Genomic DNA, 13,955 nt, shown 5'->3' with positions numbered 1-13,955 from the left:
ATATGCATCCATATAGGCCTGTTGAAAGCCTCATTCCTAAACCATGTAAATGGTCTAACCAAAGACCTTGTTCATGACCTTGTGGTATGTAGGTAGTAGACCAGTGTGGCACACTAGGTGATGGAGCATGGAGTCGGGTTCCCACCCCGTATAAATGATAAAATAAACTCCAGCGAGATTTGCTAGGTTGTTGTTGGTATTTTATTGTATTGCGGCAAATAACACTTGGTGTGACGTTTCGGCACAAATGCCTTTTTCAAACTGTGTAAGTACAGAAAATTATAGAAAATTACAATCAGTGATTACCAACAACATGGTAAAAAATAACATGATTCTGGTAGTACATATAAATATATTAGTGCATATAGATGAATGTACACGTGATAAATATCAAAAAAGAGGAGGAAAGTCTCAGGATCTTGTCAAGAGGTCCAGATGTGGGCTGAAGAACGACACCTTGAGGAGCATAGTTGAGGAAAACAGTATGTCATATGCCACAGATATATAGTTTTAGATCATGTAATATAGACGGAATTGAGGAGCTGTAACAGAGATCCACAGATATATAGGGGATAGAGACATTGGAGTTAAATTCATAGACGATGTGCATAGGAACCCACTATAGCAAAATAATTCATAGAAAAATTGAGTTCATAGGAATGGTACATAGAGAGAAATCCATAGGCAAATTTCAAAGGACAAAGTTAAACGGACAGGTATAGGGAATATGTCCTTGCATGCAGGAATCAAGATAGTCCTAATGAGTATATAGAGAGGATCCATAGATAGTACAGGGGAGCATCAGATTGGTATAGCATGAATAGTACAGGAAGTCATCTGGTTGTAACAGCATAATCAGTCTATTAAATGAGCACAGTGAGACCAGGGGTATGACACTTACCACACGCCGCTAAGGAGGAGGGAGCCAGGTAATGCTGCGCTGAAAAGAAGATATAGCATGCAACTGCATGTAGTTGGTATGAGCGCACCCATAGTGTGTTTGATGTGTTGCTTAAATCCTCCAGATGGGCGCGAATCGCACTACCGGTATCGCGAAACCGGAAGTGGTATCGCGAAACCGGAAGTGGTGCGTTCCACCTTGCATTTCACAGGCAGGAAGTGACATGGATATGTTTGAATCGCATACAGGAAATGCGTTCCAAATGCGTTCCACCCACAGGAAATGGGTGATAGGAACGCTGAGAGATGTATACAGAGTTTACAGAGGAGATGGGGGAGGGAAAATGAACGATCAGTGCATGTATAATATCCAAAACTCTATAGGAATAAACTATATATGTTATAGCCTCTACGGGTATATACTGTATCATACACTTTATAAAGATATCATGGACTATATAAGGTATACTATGAGAAAGTACATACTACCAGGATGAGATGGAAAAGGATACAGATCTCCATAGGTGATGTAGTTAGGATACCTATAAAGTAAATTGGAATATTATAAGCTGGAATAGACTAGATGAAAAGACAAATATAACTATATATACGTGGTGACCTAACGGTATTGGTGGAATCTAGTATTGATGGATATGTGGATGTAGTGGATACGTGTGTCTACTGGATGATGGGGGTGCAATGGTGTACGGAAGAGAGGAATTGATTGGAAAATAGATATAATTTACATGAAACTCTGAACTTCATAATCCCTGTTTAAACCTTTAGGTTCTAGACAATCCAGTGTATGTATCCAGAAGGATTCTCGTTTTCTCAGTTGTGTAATGCGGTCATATCCACGTCTATGTGAGGGGATATGTTCGATGACTTGAAATCTGAGTTGTGAGATGTTATGGCCTGCCTGGTGAAAATGAAATGGAACTGGAAGTAAAAGATTCTGGCGTCTGATAGATGACTTGTGCTGACATATACGGTCTCTCACTTTCTGTGTGGTTTCTCCAATGTAAATTTTGCCACATGGACATTTTAACAGATATATGACGAATGAAGAGTCGCATGTAAAGAAATCTTTGATAGAAAATTGGTGTCCGGATTGGGGATGGTGAAAGTGAGAGCCTTTGAGGATGTTTGAACATTGGAAACAGTGGAGGCATGGAAAGGTGCCAAATTTGGGTGTGCCTAGGAATCTTTGTTTCGGAAAATTGAGTAGTGGGCCAATATCTGCTTTTATTAGATGGTCTCTGAGATTTTTGGGTCTACGATTGCACGCCAGAATGGGGTTAGTGAACTCTTGTATCTTGGGAATGCTTTTTGTAGTAAGGGCCAATGGTTACGGATACTGTTCAGAACTTTGTCGATACTGGGATGGTATGTATGTACGAATGGAATGCGGGTTAGGGTAGTCTTGGCGGTAGTGTTAGTGGGTTTGGGTGTTGGGTGACTTGTGTCTTCAAGAATATGTTCAGGGTAGCCACGTTCCTTGAATCGGTCTCTCATTTCCCCCAGTCGAATTTCACGCTGTGAGCTATTGGACACAATTCTCTTAAGACGGGAATATTGAGAGTTGGGGAGAGATTTTTTTGTATTCATGGAGTGGAAACTGGTGTAATGTAGGAGGTTATTGCGATCTGTTGGTTTTTTATAGAGGTCGGTACTTAGTGTGCCTGTTGGTGTGATGATGACTGTAGTGTCAAGAAAACTGATGCTAGAAGTGTCGGAGTGGATGGTGAATTGAAGTTCTGGGTAAATGCTGTTCAAGAAACTGTGAAATTCGTTGAGGGACTCGACGGTGCCCACCCATATGCAAAAAATGTCGTCAATGTAGCGTTTCCATATCCGTGCATGGTCAATAAAATGAGGATTGGGGTAAATGTGTGTCTCTTCGAATTCAGCCATGTAACAGTTTGCATAGGGGGGGGGCCACGTTAGACCCCATGGCGGTCCCTTGGCACTGTAGATAAAATGTGTCTTCAAAAAGAAAGAAATTATTGGTCAAAACCAATTCCAGCATATCCATGTAAAAGGAGATAGTGTCAGAATTAGAGACATTGGCTTGGAGGCAGTTAGAAACTGCCTGAAGACCCTTTTGATGTTTGATGGAGGTATAAAGGCTAGTCACATCCCATGTGACTAAAATGCTGTTGGGTGGTAACGGTGGGAGTTTGTGAATAAGGTTCAGGAATTCGGAGGTGTCTAGAATGAATGATCTCGTTTTTTTGATCAGTGGTGTAAGTGATTTTTCAAGGAGGATGGATAGTGGAGACAGGAGTGAACTGGTTGATGCAACAATGGGACGGCCAGGGGGACGGTGTAGATTTTTGTGAATTTTGGGTAAAGTATAAAGAACAGGTATGACTGGATTGTTATTAGTGAGAAAGGTGAGGGTGGCATTGTCAATAATGTTCAACGAATGGTAGTGAGTGACGACTTTCTGGATTTTTTCTCTGATTGTGTGTGTGGGATCAGAGCTCAATTTTTTATATATTGTGTCATCTTGCAATTGGCGATAGATTTCAGCCTTGTAGTCGGTCTTATCCAGGAGGACAACTGCTCCCCCTTTGTCAGCTGGTTTTATTATAATATTTTTCTGTTTGCGGAGGGAGGTAAGTGCCTGTCGTTGTGTTGCCTCTAAGTTATTTTGAAATTTGTATTTGCCTCTAGAAAGATCTTGCTTAAATTGGGTGACATCTTTTTTGACAAGTGAAATAAATGTTTCTATAGCAGGTTTATTCTTAGGTGGCATGTAATGGCTCTTGTTCCTTAGTCCCAGGCTGCTGATAGAAACCTGTGGGCTAGGAGAACAGGAGGTACTCCGGGTAGGACATTCTTGTTCAGCAAAATGTGCCTTAAGGCGAATGTTCCTAAAGGGTCTGCAGAGGTCTAGGTCCAATTGGAAGGAGTCCACTTGAACCGACGGGCAGTATGATAGGCCTTTTTCGAGAAGAGCCATCTCGGCTGGTCCCAGTGTGTATGATGACATATTTACCACTAGTGATGATACCTGTGATCTTGTAGTGATGGATCCACGTGCTGCGGTGGCTGGTCCTGTGCGATTCGTTCGTCGTCCTCTTTGGGAGCGTTGAATCTGTGTTTCTGGTTGGTTGTGTGAGTCGCTATTGGCACTTGAGTGGGACGAGTCTCTTGATTGTGATCGATATCTTGGTCTGTAGGTGGATGGACGGTTGTAGTCAGGCTATTTGTACACTCTATTCATTATATAATCCTCGGTGTCACGGAGGAATTTATTCCGTTTTGTGTTCTCTATCTCTTTTCTGTGGCTTTGAAGTGTGGATTCAATTTTTGCTTGTAGTTGGCAAAGTTCCTCAGGTGGTAGGATGGCTGTAAGTTGTTCTTCAATCGTTTTTATTTCGGTCTGGGTTTTGGTAATGGCTTCTTGTAGATATGACAGTGTCAGTGCTATCAGGTCAAATGAACATTTGTTCAGGATCATTTCAAATTTCTTGCAAAATTCTGGATCGTCCTTAAAAAACGTTGGCCTGGTACGAATTCTGAGGCCGCGGGGAATCCGTTCGACCTTCAGATATTCGGCCAGTGTGACACAGTGTAGCTGATAATTCATCAGCCTTCTAGACTCTCTTTCAAGATCTCTTGACTTAAGTTCTGAAGAAGAAGTTTGCAGGAATTCTCCTGAGATGTTGACTTGAGAAAGCATGGAAGTGATTTCACCTTGTGCAAAAGAAAAGGTTCAGCTTGCCATGTTGTGGTGCTATCTATGGATCCTCTCTAATATACTCATTAGGACTATCTTGATTCCTGCATGCAAGGACATATTCCCTATACCTGTCCGTTGAACTTTGTCCTTTGAACTTTGCCTATGGATTTCTCTCTATGTACCATTCCTATGAACTCAATTTTTCTATAAATTATTTTGCTATAGTGGGTTCCTATGCACATCGTCTATGAATTTAACTCCAATGTCTCTATCCCCTATATATCTGTGGATCTCTGTTACAGCTCCTCAATTCCGTCTATATTACATGATCTAAAACTATATATCTGTGGCATATGACATACTGTTTTCCTCAACTATGCTCCTCAAGGTGTCGTTCTTCAGCCCACATCTGGACCTCTTGACAAGATCCTGAGACTTTCCTCCTCTTTTTTGATATTTATCACGTGTACATTTATCTATATGCATTAATATATTTATATGTACTACCAGAATCATGTTATTTTTTGCCATGTTGTTGGTAATCACTGATTGTAATTTTCTATAATTTTCTGTACTTACACAGTTTGAAAAAGGCATTTGTGCCGAAACGTCACACCAAGTGTTATTTGCCGCAATACAATAAAATACCAACAACAACCATGCAAATCTCGCTGGAGTTTATTTTATCACTTGTGGTATGTAGAGGAGTAAACATAGCATAAGAAATGCTTAGAATAGAACGTCCTGCTACGATATGCCAATGGTGTCCCATAGGTGCAGGTCCCACCTATCTATAGAACTCGCCCACTGCATGCACAGTGTTCTCTCCATTCATTTCTACAGAAGTTCCAAAAAAACTGAGAGACTATTTTTGGAAGTCCCATAGAAATGAATGGAGATCCGCTCTCTTCGGGGGTATAGTTCTGGAGATAGGTGCAGGTCCCAGATGTTTGACGATATGCCACCAATCTCTCAGATGAGACAACCTCTTTAATAGGGGGTTCCTTGGTCATGATTCTGATCCCATTGACAGTGACTGCTGTGTAGTGGACTGAGCTGGTCACTGTAATGTGGGTCCCAATCACTTCAGTTTGACCAGTGCTGCAGTTACCAGCTCTGTCCACTACACAACAGAAGGAGCTGTGTGGATTTGGCACAGAACTACAAGGTGACAACTAATTGAAAGGGGTGCATGGTGTCCACCCCACCGATCTGAGGATAGGGCATCAATATCAGAATGTTGGAACCCGTTTACGCACATATTCATCAAAGTGACACATAACAGGTCTACGAAGAAAAAAAACAGTCCATCGTTTCCAGGTCTGTTCAAAATGATGATATCTTTATCGAAACCTTTTTAAATATATCAGGCACAGACAATAACTATGACTATAGGATGTCACTGCCCAAAATGCCTTCATTTATTAAAGGACCTGTCAGCGATGAATAGTTTTCTTTATTGTTAGCTTGTGTATTGGTTCCTTTACCCTGTTAACAATAAGATATATCCATTGGTTCAGTTATCCCGCAAATCATCAGTCCCATGTACAGTAAAGAGGCAGCATCACATGGGCCTGCAAAACATTATCAGCTGGTTATTCCCCGTTGAGCTGATACACACATACAATTCTTGTAGAAACTGAACCCCAAATGGCTGTAACAGTGCCCTTTTATCACATTAGCATCAGTCAGTGGAACACCTCCAGGAACCATGGCACATGTCTACATGAACACCCTCTACAAGTATGGCAGATGAGGCTGCACTGTCCTCTGCTGCCCCTCCTCAGTGTAGGGACACCAAATGCATATCATGAAGGGCAATCCACCACCCAATACATGTGCAGAGAAACAGCATAACATTATATATCATTGAATAGGTGACCACCAGAGGAAGGACCACTTCACGCTTTTACTCCCATGATTGCATCAGTATACATTTGACACTTTTTTTCCCCCAGTTTTGAGAGCTTTACGTATAGACTTGTATTAGGAGGGGAAATTGACCAAGTAAAGAATGTAGATAATAAAAAAAAGGCATATAATGTTTAGACTTTTCCATAAGTTATATAAAATGCTGAATTATCCTTCCCGTAGTCTCCATGTCTTCTATACTGTATCAGTAGTCCCTTGTTTGCGTAGTCTTAGAAAACAAAGAGCTGTCCTTCCTGTCCCTTTTATATGTACGGTAGTCCTAGAGAACATGGATCCATGTTTCCCCAATGCTCCATGCTTCTTGTATATGTAGTCCTAGAAAGCATGAGGTCATCCTTCGACCCATGATCTTTGTTTCTTGTAGAAAAAGTCCTTAAAGGGGTTCTCCAGGAATTGAGAAAATATTACCTTACTTTATTACTTTATTATAATTATTTTTAATTATTTTTTTATTATCACTTTATTACTATATATTTTTTTATTATAAATATATTCCAAAATATCTTTCATTTTGTCTAGGGAGCAATCATTAGAAGAAAAAAAATGGCCGCCGTCCTATTAGTACACACAATACTTGTCCTAATCACACGGGAGGACAAGTTACTTCACAACACTGAGGTAAAGAGCTGCCTCATCCTCCTCTCTGCTCTGCTTGTCGGGGATTATGATCCTGAATACAGCTGATAAGATCTTTAGCTGAATCTTTGTGAAAATGGACTTCATGAGGAGACATAAAGCACAAAGGGGACGGACAGGACAAACTGTGGTAATCTGGGGTTGTGGCAATGGAGACTGCGTACAAGTGCTGCTACTAATTAGCCCCATCCCCACCTCCTCTTCATACTTCATGTCTCCTCATGAGCTCCATTCCTACAGAGATTCAGCTGAAGATCTTATCATTTGTATGCAGGATTATAATCCCTGACAAGCCGAAAAGAGAGGAGGATGAGGCAGCTCTTAAACTCAGTGCTCTGACGTAACTTGTCCTGCTGTGTAATTAGAACAGGTTGTGTGTACTAATAGAACGGCAGCCATTTTATTTCTCCTAATGATTGCTCCCCAGACAAAACGAGCCATTATAACTAGTGAAAGGTATTTCAGAATATATTTATAATAATGTAATATTTAAAAGTGTTTTCCGAGATTTTTTTTACTGATGACCTATCCTCTGAATAGGTCATCAGTATCTGATTGGTGGGAATCAGCGGTTTGAGAAGGCACTGGTGATCTTGTTAGCGCCACGGCCTTTTCTCTGCTTTTCCTAGGCCAGTGATGACATGTTCATCGATCACGTGGCCTAGGAGCAGCTCAGCCCTAATCAAGTGAATGGGGCTAAACTGCTATACCAAGCACAGGCGCTACACAATGTACGGCACTGTGCTTGGTAAGCTGGGAAAAGGAGCACCGCTGTCTTCTGAAAAAAAATATTGGCGGGGACCGCCACCGATCAGATACTGATAACCTATCAAGAGGATTGCAGCATCCTTCCTATCCCTTGTATACATAGCCCTATGGAGAAAACATGGAGCCATCCCCTTGTGGAGCCACCTGTTCCTTTAATTTTCACTACCTCTTCCTCTTGTATTAGTAGTCCTAGAAAACATGTGGTCACCTTTTGTTCGTCTTTTCTGTGTGTTGTATTAATAGCCTTAGAAAATGTGGAGCTGCTCTTTCTTTCTTTATTTTCTCTCCAACCACCTTCCTTTCTCTCTTCCTCCCTACATTCCTTTCTTCCTTCCTTGTTCCCTTCCTCTTCCTTTCCCCCTTCTTTACTTCATTCATTTATTTCTTCCCTCCCTCCTTCTTTCCTTCAAATCTCCCTCCCTTAAATCCTTCCTTTCTTTCCTACTTCCTTCATTCCTCCTTCCCTTCCCTCCTTCTTCCCTCCCTTCCTTCCTTCTTACCTCCAACTGTTCCTTTCTTTATACCTCTATCCCATCCTTCCGTCATCCTTCCCTCCCTTCTCCCCTCCCTTCCTTCCTTCATCCCTCTCTTCCTTCTTCTCTCTCTCCCTCCCTCATTCCTCCCCTTCCTCCATTCCTTCCTTTCTGCATTACCTCTTTCCTTCTTCCTTCACTCATTCCCTTCCTTCTTTCTTCCCTCCTTCCATTTTCTTGTATAAATAGTCTTAAAATTCATGTAGTCACCCTTTCCCCACCCATGTCTTTTGTACCAGAAGTCCTAGTTATCCCCCTCCTTCCTGTCTCTTGTACTTGTTTTATTCAGTCTATGAACTTTTTAAGTTACAACTAGATTGAGATAATGATAGGTCTAATTTGCCTCTTAATAGTGGATACACATTTATAATGGGATTTCATGTTGAGGCAATGGGCACACACCACTGGAAGCTTCGTTAGTTGCCGGTTGTTTCTTTAATCTCCTGTTAAAATATTTTTTATTAACATTTTTTACACTGGGCACCCTGAGGAGTGCAAATGAAAAAAGAAGCTGAAAAGCTTTGCTATGCTTTTTTGTAAAACAATAGCCGCTAAAATGAAAACAAAAAAGTCTTTATTAAATATCACTAAAATAAAAATGGGAAAGGATGAGTTAAACACTCACTAACATGTAATCGTCAATGGTGCCAATATAAGTTGCAGGTAAGAGACTAAAATAAGCTCACAAAACCAAACTGCCAAATGCCCCGAAAAACTCAAGGGTGCACAAATAGCACCACTGATCTTAGGCTACAGCATATTGAAGGGTATGATACTAAAACCCCATATGTGCTACAGTAGCCTGTTTTGAAATAACCCTACTGACTGCACAATGAAACATAGTAGCTTTGAAGTATGTCACATAGACTGCAAACATTCCACTATTGCTGCTTGTTAATGCAGCTGGAGTTCAGCCAAAACACACTTCATTGGTCAGTCAACGGTTAATCCCACAATTACTGCTGCTAGATGTTCTTTTCAATGCATACTAACTATGCTATTGCTCCCTATGCTGTGGCTCAACGCGTTTCTTGTAATAACTCATCAGGAGCCCTACAGCAGAAGCATAGTATAAACTGTTTTAAGTATAACAGAGCAGCATAACACTACCCTCCACGTGTGTAGAGGCAGCGCTCCGGCACTAGTGTGGCCGTGAAGCGGCCGCCAAAACTCAGGGTATTTAAACATAAAACCCCTCCCATCGCAGATAAAGCCACGCCCGCCCAGCATCACATGGTCGGAGCAAGAGGGATAATCCCTAAGCGCTCCTACTACCCACCGATGCTGGCTCAGTAAGTGGAGGACCTCGAAGCGGGACAATTCCCCCAAACAAAACCAGGAATCAAAAGGCGGATATATAAATAATGGCTTAAGATAATTATTACTGTAAAACGGAGGGACAATAAGGACAGGCCTGTAATGTAATGTTAACATGCAAGAAAGCACTAGAAAATATATTTACAAAAATAACGCATAAATGAAAGATGAAATGACAGGCATACATTATCTTTGATTGCATATACAGTACAGACCAAAAGTTTGGACACACCTTCTTATTCAAAGAGTTTTCTTTATTTTCATGACTATAAAGGCATTAAAACTATGAATTAACACATGTGGAATTATTTACATAACAAACAAGTGTGAAACAACTGAAAATATGTCATATTCTAGGTTCTTCAAAGTAGCCACCTTTTGCTTTGATTACTGCTTTGCACACTCTTGGCATTCTCTTGATGAGCTTCAAGAGGTAGTCCCCTGAAATGGTCTTCCAACAGTCTTGAAGGAGTTCCCAGAGATGCTTAGCACTTGTTGGCCCTTTTGCCTTCACTCTGCGGTCCAGCTCACCCCAAACCATCTCGATTGGGTTCAGGTCCGGTGACTGTGGAGGCCAGGTAATCTGGCGCAGCACCCCATCACTCTCCTTCATGGTCAAATAGCCCTTACGTTCAACATTTTCTTAATTTTTCGACTGACTGACCTTCATTTCTTAAAGTAATGATGGCCACTTGTTTTTCTTTACTTAGCTGCTTTTTTCTTGCCATAATACAAATTCTAACAGTCTATTCAGTAGGACTATCAGCTGTGTATCCACCTGACTTCTCCTCAACGCAACTGATGGTCCCAACCCCATTTATAAGGCAAGAAATCCCACTTATTAAACCTGACAGGGCACACCTGTGAAGTGAAAACCATTTCAGGGGACAACCTCTTGAAGCTCATCAAGAGAATGCCAAGAGTGTGCAAAGCAGTAATCAAAGCAAAAGGTGGCTACTTTGAAGAACCTAGAATATGACATATTTTCAGCTGTTTCACACTTGTTTGTTATGTATATAATTCCACATGTGTTAATTCATAGTTTTGATGCCTTCAGTGTGTATCTACAATTTTCAAAGTCATGAAAATAAAGAAAACTCTTTGAATGAGAAGGTGTGTCCAAACTTTTGGTCTGTACTGTATGTCCAATTATATTGTAAGACTGTGCTGTTAAAGCACCATATCACCTACTGATGTATAAATGGGACCCCAAATATGGGGGAATGCAATGTCATCTCCCACATTCATGTTAAATGTTATAAAATTGAATACAACATTCATGGACATAAAATTATATAGGACATCAGGTTCAAAAATATGCCTACAGAATATGTCCCTATAAAAATGTAAGACCCAGGGGTGCATGCCTTAGGGAGATTATTATACCAAAGGAAAAGATAACCCCCTTTTTGTTTTTTAAGTAGAGTCCATAGATGTTATTAGATACATGACAATGGCAGCCAAATTCAAAGAAAGCAAGCAAAGGATATATGCTCATTGAGACCATTGGGGCATGTGGTTTTCAAGCGAAAAATCCATTGTGCTTCTTTTCTAAGAAGACTTCGGTCAAAGTCACCTCCTCTTTGAAATGGTCTGACAACCTCAATGCCTTGGAACATAATCACACCTGAGTCCCCATTATGGCATTCAACCACATGGCGGGCTACAGATGGGCCAACTTCGTTCCTAATATCATTGAGGTGCTCCTCAATTCTTCGCCTGAATTCTCTCAGGGTCTTTCCACTTACCGAGCTCCACATCTACAAGTGACCAAATATACCAAGCCTGTAGTTCTACAGCTGATAAAGGTCCTGATGTCCTACGTAAGGTCAGTACATATACTTTGAAAGGTGCTGCCTTTTTTAATAGCACCACATGCGATGCAACCTCTACATCGATAAGTGCCACGCATTGACCTTGTTATCCAATCAAGAGTATGAGAAATGGGTTCATGAAAACTATGGACCAGTCGATCCTTTATATTTCTGCCTCGTCGATAGGTGATCGCTGGGGTATCACCCACCAAGTGTCCAATATCAGGGTCAGCTTGTAAAATTCCCCAGTACAGAGATAAAATCTCCCTCACATGATTATGGGCCTCATAAAACTCTCCAATAATCCGAATCTGATCCGATTCTGATGGCCTGACATGAGGAATTAAGAGAGATTCCCTATCACATCCCAAGGCATGTTGGCATTCCTGACTGAGCACTAAGGAGGGGTACCCCCGGTGTAAAAAACGATGCCTGAGATCATTGGCAGCCATGCGAAAATCCTGCATGTTGGTGCAATTGCGACGAAGGAATAAATATTTGCCTTTCGTAACACCCCGCTTAAGGGCCACTAGGTGACAACTCATTGCCATTCAAGCAAGCTATTTGTCTCTGTCTTTTTGCGAAAAATATGGGTGCCAATAATACCGTTTGGATCTTTATAGATTGGGAGATCCAAAAATGTAATAGTGGAATCATGGATCTCAGAGGTGAAATAGAGACCCCAGTCATTAATATTGAGGTGCCTGACAAATGAATCAAAGCTATTGTTGTCCCCTTTCCACAGGATCAGTTCATCATCAATGTACCTCAACCAGAGCAAATTGATGACGCAAATTCAGTCATGTTCTCCCCAAACACCTCATCACGCTTCCAACCCCCCAAGTAAAGGTTAGCGTACGTGGGGGCACAATGGCTCCCCATCGCTACGCCTAATACTTGGTGGTAGATTTTTTTTTATTGAACATGAAGTTATTATGTTGTAAAATAAACTTCATCAGCCATAGTACCAATTCATTATGGGGCCATAAATGCAACCCCCTTTATTGTAAAAAAGTGGCCACCAATGCACATCCTTTTTCATGTGGAATTGAGTTATACAAAGCCTCCACATCCAAACTGGCCAGTCGGACATCCATTTCAACCTGAAGGCCGTCCACCCTTTTAATAACTTCCATAGAATCACGAACATAAGATGGGAGCAAGGTGACAAAAGGCCTCAGAATCTGAATCACGTAGGTGCTTATTGGGTGTGTCAGGCTATCAGTGCCTTAAACAATAGGCCTCCCCTTAAGTGGCTCCAGGTCTTTATGGATCTTTGGGAGCCCATATAAACATGCCATTTTTGGATGTGGAGGTAACAAAAATTCAATTTTAGTTTTACTGATAAGTCTGGCTTGTGAAAGTATTTTACTATGGGGTTTTAGTATCATACCCTTCAATATGCTGTAACCTAAGATCTGTGGTACTATTTGTGCACCCTTGAGTTTTTGGGGGCATTTGGCAGTTTTGTTTTGTGGGCTTATTTTTGTCTCTTACTTGCAACTTATATTGGTACCATTGACGATTACATATTAGTGAGTTACACATCCTTTCCCATTTTTATTTTAGTGACATTTAATAAAGACTTTATTGTTTTCATTTTAGCGTCCCCAGTTTGCAGTAACTACACAATTGAAGGTGACACAAACCCAATTCGGCTAAGTAAGCCCAGTGTGAGCTCTAAAACAATATTCACACTTGAACATCCTATAAAAGATACTAATGAAACTCATCTATGAATAAAGGATCCAAAGCCAAATAATATCCAACTATGAGGGAAGGAACAAAAGAAGAAGGGTAAAATAGAAAAAATCTGTTAAACAAACATCAATATATTACTATATTATTGCTATTCTGTGCCATTAAAAGTGTCCTGTCTGACCCAGGAAGAAGTACAACAGCGACTTAAAATGACTAAAATAGACAAATCGCCAGGACCGGATGGCATACACCCCCGTATCCTAAGGGAATTAAGTAATGTCATAGCCAGACCCTTATTTCTTATATTTGCAGACTCTATACTGACAGGGAATGTCCCACAGGATTGGCGCATGGCAAATGTGGTGCCAATATTCAAAAAGGGTCCAAAAACAGAGCCTGGAAACTATAGGCCGGTAAGTTTAACATCTGTGGGTAAACTGTTTGAAGGTTTTCTGAGAGATGCTATCTTAGAGCATCTCAACGGAAATAAGCAAATAACGCCATATCAGCATGACTTCATGAGGGATCGGTCATGCCAAACTAATTTAATCAGTTTCTATGAGGAGGTAAGTTCTAGACTTGACAGCGGCGAATCAATGGATGTCGTATATCTGGACTTCTCCAAAGCATTTGACACTGTACCACATCAAAGGTTAGTATATA

Source organism: Bufo bufo, chromosome 10 (assembly GCF_905171765.1).
Source record: "Bufo bufo chromosome 10, aBufBuf1.1, whole genome shotgun sequence".
Classification (NCBI taxonomy): domain Eukaryota; kingdom Metazoa; phylum Chordata; class Amphibia; order Anura; family Bufonidae; genus Bufo; species Bufo bufo.
Note: the sequence above shows the minus strand (reverse complement) of the source record.